The sequence below is a fragment of the Sparus aurata genome, chromosome 19 (genome assembly GCF_900880675.1).
Source record: "Sparus aurata chromosome 19, fSpaAur1.1, whole genome shotgun sequence".
Taxonomy (NCBI): domain Eukaryota; kingdom Metazoa; phylum Chordata; class Actinopteri; order Spariformes; family Sparidae; genus Sparus; species Sparus aurata.
Window position 1 is genome coordinate 560475 of NC_044205.1, and position 13583 is coordinate 574057.

A 13583-nucleotide genomic window follows, 5' to 3' on the forward strand; every position below is an offset into this window, starting at 1 on the left:
GTATTCTTTTCGTGGTTCTTGGTGCTTGGAGCAATGTTGTTGTTGTGGCATTCATGCCAATAAAGCGAATTTGAAATAAATTGAATTAATAAACCTTTAGATTCTTGCCTATAGACTGATAAGTGTTGTGTTTACAAATGAGCAATACATCCAGATTTCTTGAGATTTGTATCGTCAATGGGAATTTAAATTTAAATGTCAGGCGATGTTTTCTTTATGGGAATTATTTTTCGGGCAAACAATTATAAGAGAGAGAGGGAGCGCGGACGGGGGATCCGTTGTGTGACAGCGGAGGGTCAGCACCTGGATTTTGCACGCACGGTCAGTATTAGTAGGTGTTTAAGGTTTATTACGTTTGCGGACATTATTACATTCAATGTAATAATGTAACAGCCTTTGCGTGCGCACACTTTGCGTGTGTAGGCCCGTGGTCATGCGTCTATGGCTATAAGAGATGGATACACAATCAATTTCAAGTAGTTTTTGTTGAATCAAAAATACATAGGTAGCCTATTGTCTTCTCCTCTGCTTTTTTTTTTTTTTTTTTCAAAGACAAACTGAGCAGCACTGCTCAATCCACTCAATCCGCTCCAGCTCCACCCGCCCGGCGCTCCTCCGAGTGCCGACAGGACTGCCAGCTCTCCGGCGCTCCGGAGCGTGGCTTCCCCGTGCACACCCCCTCCTACTCTGACTTTGTCCGTGTTACAATAAACACTCCATGCATCCAGCTACAGCCTCCTGTCCGCTTCTGGGTCTCACCTTTGCTAAAGACACCTAACATTAACAGATCAAAACAGAGTAAACGGCAGCTATCCGATATCAGATCCACGCTCCTGCCTGCCCCAGCCAGCCCCCACACACCGGCCTGTCGCCTGCGCAGCCGCGCGGGAGGGGACAGGAGAGACCCCGGTGCTGCTGCAGAGGAGCCGTGGACTGCGATGACTCTAAGCAGCATGTGAATTACAATATAATCTATTTCTCGCCTTTCCCCCGATGATCTGAATAAGTCGCTAAATTTGTCGCTAGTCGCTTTTTCGAAATAATGTCGCTTAGAGGGACTGAGAAGTCGCTAAGTCTAGCGAGACAGTCGTTGGCAAACCTTAAATGTCCTTTTCCTTATCATTTGAATTAAGTTACATAATAAGCAGTCTTGAAGAAGAAAATAGAATGAAATTTGGATGATTTATTACTAATTTTATTTATGAGTCAAAAATGCAGCTCTGACTTTGAAATGAGAAAGCATTTCGGCTAATGCATTTTAATTTTCAAATTTGACATTTCAAATTGAATTTTGGTACCTATTTGCTGGGCCATCTTTTGAATATTAAATCTTAAATGTCCTTTTCTTTATCATTTGAATTAAGTTACAAAATGAGCAGTCTTGAAGAAGAAAATGAAAATGCAATTTGGAGGATTTATTACTAATTTTATTTATGAGTCAAAAAATGCAGCTACATTCTGAAAATGAAAAAGCATTTATGTAAATGCATTTTAATTTGAATTATGGTACAAATTTTCTTCCCTATACCACTGCCAGATAAGTAGAAGCATTCACCATGCCGGAATTAAAACTATGTGTAATAATTGTTTTATGTGTGACCACAATTGCATTCCTTATCTCAAATTTAGAGATACAAGGCCAGGTACATGATAAAATGAGGGAAAGAGCTATAGGAATACAATCCAGATGGGACACTAGGAGAGGTGCAGTGATAATACAATGTACTGAACCACAGTTGCATGCACCGCATATAGAAGTGTGTGGGGTGAAAACTGTTAACAGGTATGGGTGTGGATGTGAGAAGTGGAATTGGGTAATTGCCAATACAGGAACACAGGATTGGGGATACAATCGGAAACCTGAATTAAAAAAACGATTGACAATTATCTAGATGATGCCAGACACTTGTGAAATAAACCACTGCAATCCTGCAATAATAACACTCAAGACTCCCAAGCACACTGATAACGGAACATATGTGTTGGGAGCATGGGTAAGTGGAACAAACCCAATTGGGATATTTCATATAACAGTGTCCCCAAACTTGAGTAATCAGACAATATCTGTAATGGCTACGCCAACCACACTGACTTCGATGAAAAATTATCCTGTAAAATATATAGTCGTAAAAAACATGAAGGAAACGCATGCCCTAGAAACGGGATACACAGATTCAAATGTATGGTTACAATGGATTGTTCACACAGCTTGAAACAGCAAGTTTTCCCCCTCAAGCTGTCTAGCCTGTGCAGCAGCCAGGCCGGGGTTAGGCACAGTGCCTTTTCCCCTTAATCCAGATAATGATCCGAAAGGTTTTCGTTGCATGCTAGATTTATACAACTCAGATAGTGTTACAAACTGCACCACTTTGAACCTTTTGTTCCCACCAGTGTCACCACAGATTAAACCACCTTGGTTTACTCCATACACTGGAAATTATACCTGCTTGACACGAATCAAAGGTACCGTGTCAGTAGAGGTGTTGACAACCTGTAAAACCATCATTGATGTAAGTAAGGGCGAGAACAATGTCACTGATGGTGTAGTGAATGATCAAATCATGGCTAGAGCTGATGTATGGTGGTTCTGTGGAGGTAAGACATAGAGCAAAATTACCAACTGACTGGAAGGGAACTTGTGCCATGGTACAGTTACTAATGTAAACATATATTTTACCATATGACACGATGATATTAGAGAAAGTGAAGACACATAACTCACGTATTACCAAGAGAAAAGCACCAAAAGGATCATTTGATAGTAAGGTTTATGTAGATGCAATTGGTGTTCCTCGAGGTGTTCCAGACGAATTTAAAGCTAGAAATCAGGTTGCTGCAGGGTTTGAATCACTCCTGGCTTGGTGGGTAACTATTAATAATAATGTGGATTGGATAAATTATGTGTATTATAATCAACAACGATTTCTGAATTACACTAAGGGAGCAATTGGGGGCATACATCAACAGTTAGATAAGACTAGTTTAATGGCATGGCAGAATAGGATGGCGTTAGACATGTTGTTGGCTGAAAAGGAGGAGTATGTAGAATGTTTGGAGATATGTGTTGTACATTTATTCCTAATAATACAGCACCGGATGGCAGCATCACTAAGGCCCTGGATGGATTAACCTCCCTATCTGCAGAGTTAGCTGAACATTCTGGTTTCAATGATTCTCTGACAGGTTGGCTTCAGGACATTCTCGGAAAATGGACAGGTTCTATAAAAGCGATGATGTTATCTGTAGCTGTAATGATTGCCATTCTAACCATTTGTGGATGTTATCTTATCCCTTGTTTGAGAGGACTGTTACAGAGACTCATTGACACTGCTGTGACCAAAACAACAATGCTGTATGAAAGGGTCCCCACCACTGATGACCACCGAGAGGACTATGAGAATGCAGCACAAGAAAATGTTACATTTGATATGACAGATGATGATTTATATGGTAACCTGTTTGATGAAGATAAGGATACCACAGTTTAAGGGATAATTGCTGTTTATGTGTTTATTCTACTGATTATGATGATACTACAGAAAAGCTAACTGAAGTTGTAGTTTTCTGAATTGGCTGACTAGAGCCACTTAGAAAAATACTTACAGCCTTTGTACATATTGAAAGTGACCCCTTTTCATTTATTCTTTTTACGTGTAAGGGATAGTTTAGTTAGGTAGGGATAGGTCCGTAGCCAGGCCCGATGGGTTGACTAGCTTGGTGAGGACGTTTATGTTTTGTTTTGGGGTAACAATGTAATCAAGATGCTTTTGAATTGGAGTACCTGCGTGTGGTTGCCGGGGCAGCGGGACCGTGAGAGAGTTTCCCTATCAAGAAAGATAATGGATAATTAGAATGTTTTGAACTGCCTGATAGGGTTTTCGCTCTCACACTCTACAAAATTTGTTATAATTATGCTTGAAATCAGCATAAACAGGAGGGATATGTGATGGAAATTTTGTACTTCAAAGAGAGATGTAAAGTGAAGTCTTACATAGGAATGTTCAATGTAACTGTTTAATATGACCTGTAACCTGTGACCTTGTTTTAGGCCATTTTATTACCTATGTCTGGTATTGAGTGACCACTGAAGCTTAACTCTTCCTTATCACTTCCTTCTCTGTGAAGTATTCCTTTAAGTGCAGGTCATAAATTAGGAACTTTTGTTGTGGAAAAACACACCCACAGAGAGGGATAAATACCATGCTTTTCTCTTCAGATATTGAGTCTTCACTGTGTAACAGACCTGAGTGTTGCTCTGTGAATGCTCCTCTTGTACAAGATTAAAACCTTGTTTATATTTTGAGCTGACTCCGTTCTCCTTCCTCCAGTTCTAAATTATCGCAGAATTATTTTAACAAGCTCCTCTTCTGATTTTATAATGGGTGTGTATTGTGTCAGCTAGAGTGCGTGACATCATCGCTAGAGTGCGTATAGGCAGCTCGAAGAATGGGAGACGAAATTGTCTTCAGCTTGATTTTGATTCCACATCTTTTACTTGACGTAGACAATATATGCATAGAAATGTAGGAAATCTTGTTGGGTGTCAGCTGGTTGTCTCATTTCAGATGTGGGACTTACAGTTTTGGATTTAGAAGCCCGAGAGCGACAAGAAGTTGAAATATATCCCCATAAGCCGCAATGTTAATTTTGAGGCTAAATTTCTGGTCGAGATCAGACGGTACCTGATTTGTCTCTCGCTCCTGTGCCCTCATTTCTCACTTGACCGAAATGAAAAGACATGGAAGCGTTCAGCCTTGTCTTCTCTCACTCAATATACACAAATTTCGGTGATGACCATTACGTTTTTTTTCAGAAATAGCAGGGGTTTGGGAAGGGTTTTCCCATTCATTCTTATGGGGACATATTGATCTCTGTCTGCTATTTCTCCAGCGTGTGTATCTGAAGTATGAGTGTGTATTGCGTGAGCCACAGTGTGTGACATCATTGCTACAGTGCAGAGCAGCTGGAAAATCTGGAAAAGTATTCTCTTCGGCTGGATTTGGATCCCACATCTTTTACTTGACATAGAAAATATGTACATAGAAATGTAGGAAATCTTGTTGGCTTGCTCCATGGTTGCTCCTGCTCCAGCATATGTGCGGCCATTTTTAGCTCTTTCACCCTTTGACTTTTTTACATTTTCATCCTTTTTTCAACTCTTTAACCTCTTCCAGCCCTCTTACTCTACAGCTTTTCACATTTTATCACCATTTTAACCTCTTCCAGCCATCTTACTCTACAGCTTTTCATGTTTTCACCTTTTTAACCTCTTCCAGCCCTCTTACTCTACTGCTTTTCATCCTTTTTTCACCTTTTTAACCTCTTCCAGCCCTCTTACTCTACTGCTTTTCATCCTTTATTCACCTTTTTAACCTTTTCCTGCCCTCTTACTCTACTGCTTTTCATATTTTATCACCATTTTAACCTCTTCCAGCCCTCTTACTCTGCAGCTTTTTTCACCTTTTTAAGCTCTTTGAGCGCTCTTACTGTATAGCTTTGCACCGTTTCAACCTTTTTTCACCTTTTAAAACTCTTTCACCCTGTAACTTGTTTACATTTTACAGTTTTTATTGATTGCTTTGACCTGCTTAAACAAACTGGGATCCACTCGGTTTTCATCATCACTGTCTCAGCAGAGCACAAGACACCTCTTGCAAATGTGTTAACCCTTTCTCATTGGATTGACACATTTTCCCCACCCTTTTGCAGAACAGTTAACACAGATGTCATTCAAGCAGTCCAAACTCCATTGTTTTAGCTATGGTAACCAAACAGAAACCATCTGTTCCTAACTATTATAAACTACCTACATCAGTATGAAATCACCAAAGCACCTGTTTAACACGCCTAAACACAAATCTTCAATGAGCAATCAGTCTGCAGGCCTTAAAAAGTGCAGCGGCTGTGTTGTTCTTTGCCAACATGGATTGAAGGCAGATGAGAGTGAGAAATAGGTGCAGAGGAATGTCAAGGTTGGATGGCATGCAAGAAGATTTTTTCCTTGGTTCATTGCAAGGGAGGATAATGAATGTGATGTGGATGAGGCCGTGTGGCCCCATCTTCAAGACAGAAGAGACTGAGTATCAAGCGGCAATTTCTTTTACTCTACAGTAATAGATTTTGATACTTTACTGTAATAGATTTTATTTTGGTATACACAAATTTTGTGTAATATTTACAGTATTTCAGTTTTCTGCCACAGTTTGAACGAAAGTATCAATGGAATCAATAACATTTGCATCAAAGCATTTCTGAGTCTGGATCCAATTCTTTGCAATAAGGTAAATTTGACAACAAATGGCACTGGCATGAAAGCTACGACAGTAATAGGCTACAATGATGCACCGATAAGCACTGAGTGCTGTATTTTGTATTTTGCTGTCCACTGTGTAGTGGTTGATTGGAAGAGCTCATACACTTGTTTGCAAGTTGTGTTGTTTGAAGGCAAAATTAGCTTTTGTTGCATATTTTAAATGTTTTGGCACGGTTAGAGCCTTTTGCAAACAAAATGAGTCATTTTGACCATGAGTGCCACTGTTTCTGCCTGTGTGTTCACTGTTTTGAAAATGTGGAGTTTGAGTTGACTGCTGCATCAAAGCAATCAATAAAAACTGTAATCCCTTTTTCACCTTTTTAACCTCATCCAGCCCTCTTACTCTACAGCGTTTCATATTTTTTCACCTTTTTAACCTCCTCCAGCCCTCTTACTCTACAGCTTTTCATCCCTTTCACTCCTTTTTCACATATTTAAGCTCTTTCAGCCTATAACTTTTCACCTTTTTAGCCTTCTTTCACCATTTTAACATCTTCCTGCCGTCTTAATCCACAGCTTTTCGCCTTTTATTCAACATTCTCATAGTTCTGTGCATTTTCGGCAGCACGTTCAGCAGATTTCCCAAATCGCTTCAGCCTTCAGCATTCACACTGTATTTTTGCAGGAAATACACATTTTTCTAGTTAGTGTGAATGCTGAGTCAGCATTCACACTATTGTTGTTCTTGTCGTTTATTAGTGTGAATGCTGACTCAGCATTCACACTATTGTTCTTGTGGAATTTATTAGTGGGCTGTGCTCGCCAGTAGGTACAAGTCCAGTAGGTACAAGTCCTGAGTACTTTTGTTGTATTTGAAAATTTTTCCTACGATGTGTAGTTTTTGAACTGTGACCCTTGAATGACGGTGAGTGATTTTGGAAAAATTCACGAACATTCCACCATACACAATCATTGAAAAAATGATTGTGTATGGCGGAATGTTCGTACAGCAGAGTGGAGAGGGCCAACTGACAGAGTGAGAGAGACTCAACAAATCGCTCAGAAATTTCTCTTTCCGTGAAGATCCTGGCCACAAATTAGGCTCAAAAACAGTGATATTTCCCAGAGTTGTAGCCACACTTGTCTTCTTTCTCCCAACATGTCTACTTTATCGGTAGGATTTATGGTTTTGGATTTATCTGCCTCTAACCGACAAGAGTAGCTCTCAACTCGCCCATTCACTCCGATGTAAATTGGGAGGAGGATTTTCAAAACTGCACCCTTTTTTAAGTTAGTTAGTAGTAGTAGTTAGTGGCTCACAACTGTGGGTTGTTGCAGGAAAGTTTCACAATTCTAGGACTAAAACAGGAATTTTAACCGGAGCCTGCAGAAAAGTTACCACTCACTCCGCCATCTTGAAAACCTCCTGTTTTGCAAACGCCTCACTACAGTTGCTCAGTTTCTCTGGCCGCTCTGTCTGTGTTCGCTGCAGCTGCCTCCTCTCCCCCTCCCTCTCCTGTTGCTGCTTCAAACATGACACCGGCTTTGGGACTGACCGGCTGATGATTGGCTGTTCTGCCTTAAGTCCCGCCTCTCTTGCTGTGTTAGATTTATTGTTCAGCTCGTGCTAATGATGCAGGAACACACGTAAAATACCAAATAATAGCCGGGGCATTTATTTGTTTCAAACACTTAACAGACCAGGCGTTTATTTGGGACAGGCGTTTAATTCCCTCATCACAAAAATCCGGGATGAAAATGTCACAAACTTCGCCAGCTTCTCTGACATCCTTCTGGGCACAACACGTGAAAAAGGAGAAGAAGAAAAACGTGCAGTGTCAGCGGTCACGTCTTCTTCCTTGATGTTTTTTCAAAATAAATTAGACTCTGCATTTATTTGGAACCGGCGGTTATTTACCAAAATATACACCTCCGCCCAGCGTTTAAAGGGGACCACATGATGTGTTTTATAATGTTTTTATGTGTTTACAGCTGCTAATGTATGTAACGCTGTTACTGTGATGATACATGACAGCTAAATACTGAATATGTCTATAATAATCACATCCTGACATGTAACTGTGATTTTTGATGGGTACTAATATAACAATCACGGAGACAAAAAATTAACAAAGACTGCAGATCACGATAAGAAGCTGCAACTGGCAGTGAGCTGCGTTCTTTTCTGTTAGCAGTGAATTGATGTACTCCATGACAGAACATTATAGAATATGATAATGTATAAAATATAACATATAACATTTAATGGTGAACAAAAGTACAGTTGCAGTAGGCTTCTATTATAAATATGCAGCATATATATAGTTTATTATTATTATTATTATTATTATTATTATTATTATTATTATTATTATTATTATCATTATTACTATTTTTCTGCATATTCTTGACTTTGAATGGGAGCTGCTGTAAAGCATTTCTGTTTCTGATTCATATATTATGCAGTCAGTTGTCCATATTTTAAGTTAAATTAAATGAATGATGTCACATTTACATGTCAGGGTGTGGTTATTATAGACACAGATTCAATATTTAAGTGTCATTTATCATCACAGTAACAGCGTTACATACGCCGCCGCGATGGTTCAGCCAGGTATACTGATCCCTCCACTTCGGGAGAAATAATGGTACTGTTTGTACAGTGCTTTCAGAACATCAATCACCTGAAAAATGATAACAGAATTATAGGAGTGAGAGAAATGATACATCTCAAAATATTAAATATGTTGTAATTTCAATTTTGAAATTTTAATACTTGTTACTATGCAAACCCCTATTACTTTTTGCCATCATTGCCAGATCATACTGATTTTGCAGGGACAGACTCTGAACAATTAAATGGGAACAATTTCACTAAATACGTTTTTTTTTTTTTTTTTTTTTTTTTTTTTAAAAACAGTTGTTTTCATTTTTTCGTGGCTGGGCCACTAAAATTACACATGGGGCCAGTAAAACTCGAATCTACTGGCCAAGTGGGCCAGTAAGAAAAAAAAATTATGTTGGACACTGCTCTCCCATCTTCGTTTTTGGGAAATGTGTAACTGCTTTTTTATTTAAACTGGTCCTCTGTGAACTAGTCAGAAGAGATGTCCAGTCAGCAGGTCTATTGGTGCAGCCTTTAGTCCTGATGCTGTGTCACTCTTAGAGGGACAGGAGCACCTGATGCTGTGTCACTGGGCTGGTGGTGGTGAAATATGTTATGAGTGCATCTGAAGAGAGAAGAGAAATATATGTGACCACTGCATGTTACATTTTAATAAAAAAAAACAGATGCTTGGTGTGTGCTATACATAAGACTAATATAGAGTAATAATGAAAATGTGATAAGATTCATTCAACTTTGTCATTGAAAAGCAATTCAGTCTAACCGGAGTACAAGTGCAGTGTATATATTTTGCCTATGATGATATGGGAAAGCTAAGGTGCATTAACAGTAATACACTTTAACTGCACTTTAACACTGATGTAAACTTTAACAAACATAAACTGTGACACAATAAACCAAAGGCTTACAACTAACCTGTTACAAAGGGGATGGACAACTAATAGCATATTAACTGACATACAAGCAGTAAAGACACCTGTAATAACACCTGAACAGGTCTAATGTTAACTTACCAAATGTCACTGATGAATTTAAGGTGGAGTAACAGTAACACATGTCGACTCAGCAATGTATTGATTATTAAACAATGCTGCTATCGTCCAAAGTAAGCTAGCAAGCTAACACTCTGCTCCCACAACGGGAACTACGATCATTAAACTATTAATTTCATTCACTTCATCACATTGACGTTACAGTACCTCTATCTTCTTCACGTTTTTCTTCCTCTTCTTTCCTTCTTTTCACTGGGCGCCGGATGGTTTCAGTCTATTGGACCTTGTGGTTCCGCTACAGCATCAGTAAATCTCTCTCTGGGTCTTGGGGTCTCGGTCCGGTCAGATTCAGGCAGCTCACCTCTCGACCCGCCCCCCTCACAGAGGACAGAGCACCGAGCCAGAACCCAGAAAAAAGGCTTCTCCGTTAGTTAATAGAGTGGCGAAGTCCCGCCCCTTCCGGTGGACCCCATGGGACCTCTGGGATCGTAAAATATACATGGGATTGAATGGACAGAAAGTAATTATTTTCTGGTCCCAGTCGTTATATGCCTTGGATTACACACATGTTGTTTGTGGGTTTAAATGATATTTTTTCATGTCAAGAGTTTGACAGTCTATTGTGCAATTGTTCAGTTAAAGGCTGTAGAGAAGAAATGATGAGAAAGACTACATGTCGCGTATGTGACGTCACGTCATCAACTTTTCCCTCCGCTGTCAAGTGGCTAAGCAAGGTTCCTGTATTTCAAGATGCTGGTGTGTTTTGTACCAGTCCTCATTCGAGCAGGCACGGCTGTTGTTTCTTTCGGATCCCTTCAGATGTGAAGAATCGCTGGCTCAAATTGATCCGGTAAGAGATTTGTATATGCGAATTTAGCAAAGATAACTTAGCTGCTACCCAGCTAGCAGCTAACAACTGGCGTAAGCTAACACTAACTTTAACATTAAGTTTAGCCTTGATTTTCATAGTTTCAGTACATCCTTATCCTTATCATTATTTTACACAGTTGGAAGAAAAAGAGTGAACCTTTTGGAATAGTGTGGATTTCTGCATGGTATGATGGTGCAGATGTTTTATGCATGACTGCTCATACAGTGTGACATGTTATTAGCGCAAGAAAAAAATGTCCCGCTTAAATTGTCTTCATTGAAAACCCTCAAGCCAGTGCTCCTGGTGACAATCAGATATCCACATTTTTATAACCAATCAGTGCAGAAAACCACACAATTCCAAAGGGTGCACATACTGTGATAGCCATACGTTTCATCTGACTGTGTAAGAGTACTTTGGCTTCAGAGTTGTGATGAAGGTAGTGAGCAACATGTAATGATAACATTTACTTTTTAATCCACTCTTGTAATCTTGTAAATTTAAATACAAAATCAGACTGATCAGAGAGAGTCGAAACTACGGAGACCAGCAGCCAGCCTTGCATGAAATTCTACTGGATTGTTTGTTGCCTAGAGTTAGACCAATAACACAAATGATTACTGCAACCGTGTCTGAATCAGTCTTTCAAGAATTAATTAATAAAGGGATTTACTCATCCTTCATCAGACTTTAAAAGAAATCATGTTCTGCTTTGTTCACTTTCTCTTTTTGTAGGAACAGCTAAAGCCCCCAACCAGGACTGATGGACACAGGAATTTTCAGGTCAAGTGTTTTATTAATTTTACTGCATCACAGTTAGCAGTGTCAGCATACACAGCAGTATCTACAACTGACCAGTGACCAAATTAAGCACTTAACAACCAAGAACATGTCCACAAGTCTCCCAGTCCCTCAAATTGTGCACAATGCACCACCCCATGTCAATCATATTACACGCAATATGTGGGATAGTGCCTTGTGCATATGTTGTGACTTTTCATCATGGCATTATTAATGCAATTAATTATTTAAGCATCAATCAGACCTCACATGAACGTTTACACACCAAAAATGTAACAGCGTAGCTTTTTAAGTGAGTTTAAGTTAGCATTAATTCCATTTTTATCACAAGTTTGTTTTCTATATTCTCTCCTCAGCACCATCATATCCTGTTCCTGTGTGTCCTGCTTGCAAGTCAGCGCCTTGGATTTGTATACCATTTCAAATAAATTAAGTTGACTGTAGTTATGACCTTGAGCTGTGTTTCTTTGAGTCAAAAACAATGTTTGTGTTTAAAAACAATCAGACAGTCTTTAACAGAATACACGCTTACTTTATTCCCAATGTGAAAGATGACAGTCATTTACCTAGATTAGTGTTTATAACTTAGATTTTATTCAAATCCTCAAGTTCAATATTCATGTCAGATAAATTGTATGGGCTGTGAGTGTGATTTTATATTTTATCACCACACACACTCATTTGTAAAAATCTTACCTGATGTTTCAATGGCTTAACTATGATATTAAGCCTAATTGCAAAGATATAATTACAGTGTAGGACAAAAGACTGGCAGAACAAAGTGTCTTGTACATGTCGCACATGATATGTCCATCTTATGAGATATTTGCTGACGTCTCGAGAAGAGTGAGAAAACAATACTCCTCAGAGCCATCTTCAGGCACACCGCTTGAAGGGACCATGCTGAAGCTCACAGTGAGGGTCATGTCTCCACTGTCCTGGCACGAGTCTGAAGGGAAAAGGAAAACAAAACACACATATAGGCAAGAATATACAATGGGACTAACACCATTCACTACTAGCAATGATAACACACTGAGGGCATTTGATGCATACTCATATCGGGAGCTTCATTTAGCTACTAGAGCTACGGCAGTTAGCTGGCTAGCAAAATATGTGAGATGATTCAGACTGGGTTTGGATATATTAGTATTTGCATGTTCAGCTGGGTATAACAGACGCTAAAGAAATTGGTAACTTTGCTGACTCTCTTATCGAGAGCTTAAGTTAGCCACTAACGTTACACTACAGTACTTGCAATTAGCTAGCTAGTTAGCTAGCGAAGTCGTAACACTCACCGAAACCTTATAACGATGCTCCCTGCGACTCGCGTGGACAAGACCGACCATCTCCCCATCGGCATGGCTGCAGCTCTCTACATGCCCCGACTTATAATGATGTTCGCCTCTTTCTAGGCTGTTTATCCTCCCCTTGGAAAAAAGCGGTGAAGTAGTGCAGAGAGATCGCCAGATAGCGGGTGGTGACGTACATCATTCGCGTCGAGAGCGGCGAAGGACTGTAGTTCACAAAGCGGCCTCACACAAAACCTAACATTATCAAGCGTCTTCGCGCTAAATTGTAGTAATCTTTGCATGGAAAATTATCTTTAAAAACCACAAACAACATATGTGAAATTCATAGCACAATTCAAACGGGACCAGAAAATATTTGTTATCTCTCCATTGACTGCCATTCATAATAATTCGCAACAGAGGTCCCATGTACCGGAAACTGAAGGGCGTGACTACGCCACTCTATTAGTCATACCCCATGTGTTTCCATGGAAACGCGACGCACACTTGCAAAAACCTTTAACATTTGAGAGCAAATTGTCCATCAACATGGACATATTTTGATTATACATTTTATTTGTGTTGGTATTAGTTGTATAATCGCAATATTACCCTCGAGGGTGTGCTTTAACGTAATTTGAGCACTTCAGTGCTGCTTGCGGGTTAGATCGATGGACCAGATATGCTGCAGCAGTGCATAAAATATTTTAATGAGGGACACTCGTACGCTGTAATCATGGACATGATG

At 39.6% G+C, this 13583-nt stretch overlaps 2 long non-coding RNA genes across 2 annotated transcripts; one reads left to right on the forward strand and one right to left on the reverse strand.

Moving 5' to 3' along the window:
- Window positions 1-10564: 10564 nt before the first annotated feature.
- On the forward strand, window positions 10565-11986 carry LOC115570056 (uncharacterized). Its single transcript, XR_003981692.1, has 2 exons — window positions 10565-10721; window positions 11478-11986. It is a non-coding gene; the product is annotated as an uncharacterized LOC115570056 (long non-coding RNA).
- A 68-nt stretch (window positions 11987-12054) lies between these two features.
- LOC115570055 (uncharacterized) lies at window positions 12055-13251 on the reverse strand. The gene is made up of 2 exons (XR_003981691.1): window positions 12842-13251; window positions 12055-12492 (listed from the first exon to the last, which is right to left on the reverse strand). It is a non-coding gene; the product is annotated as an uncharacterized LOC115570055 (long non-coding RNA).
- Between the last annotated feature and the right edge of the window lie 332 nt (window positions 13252-13583).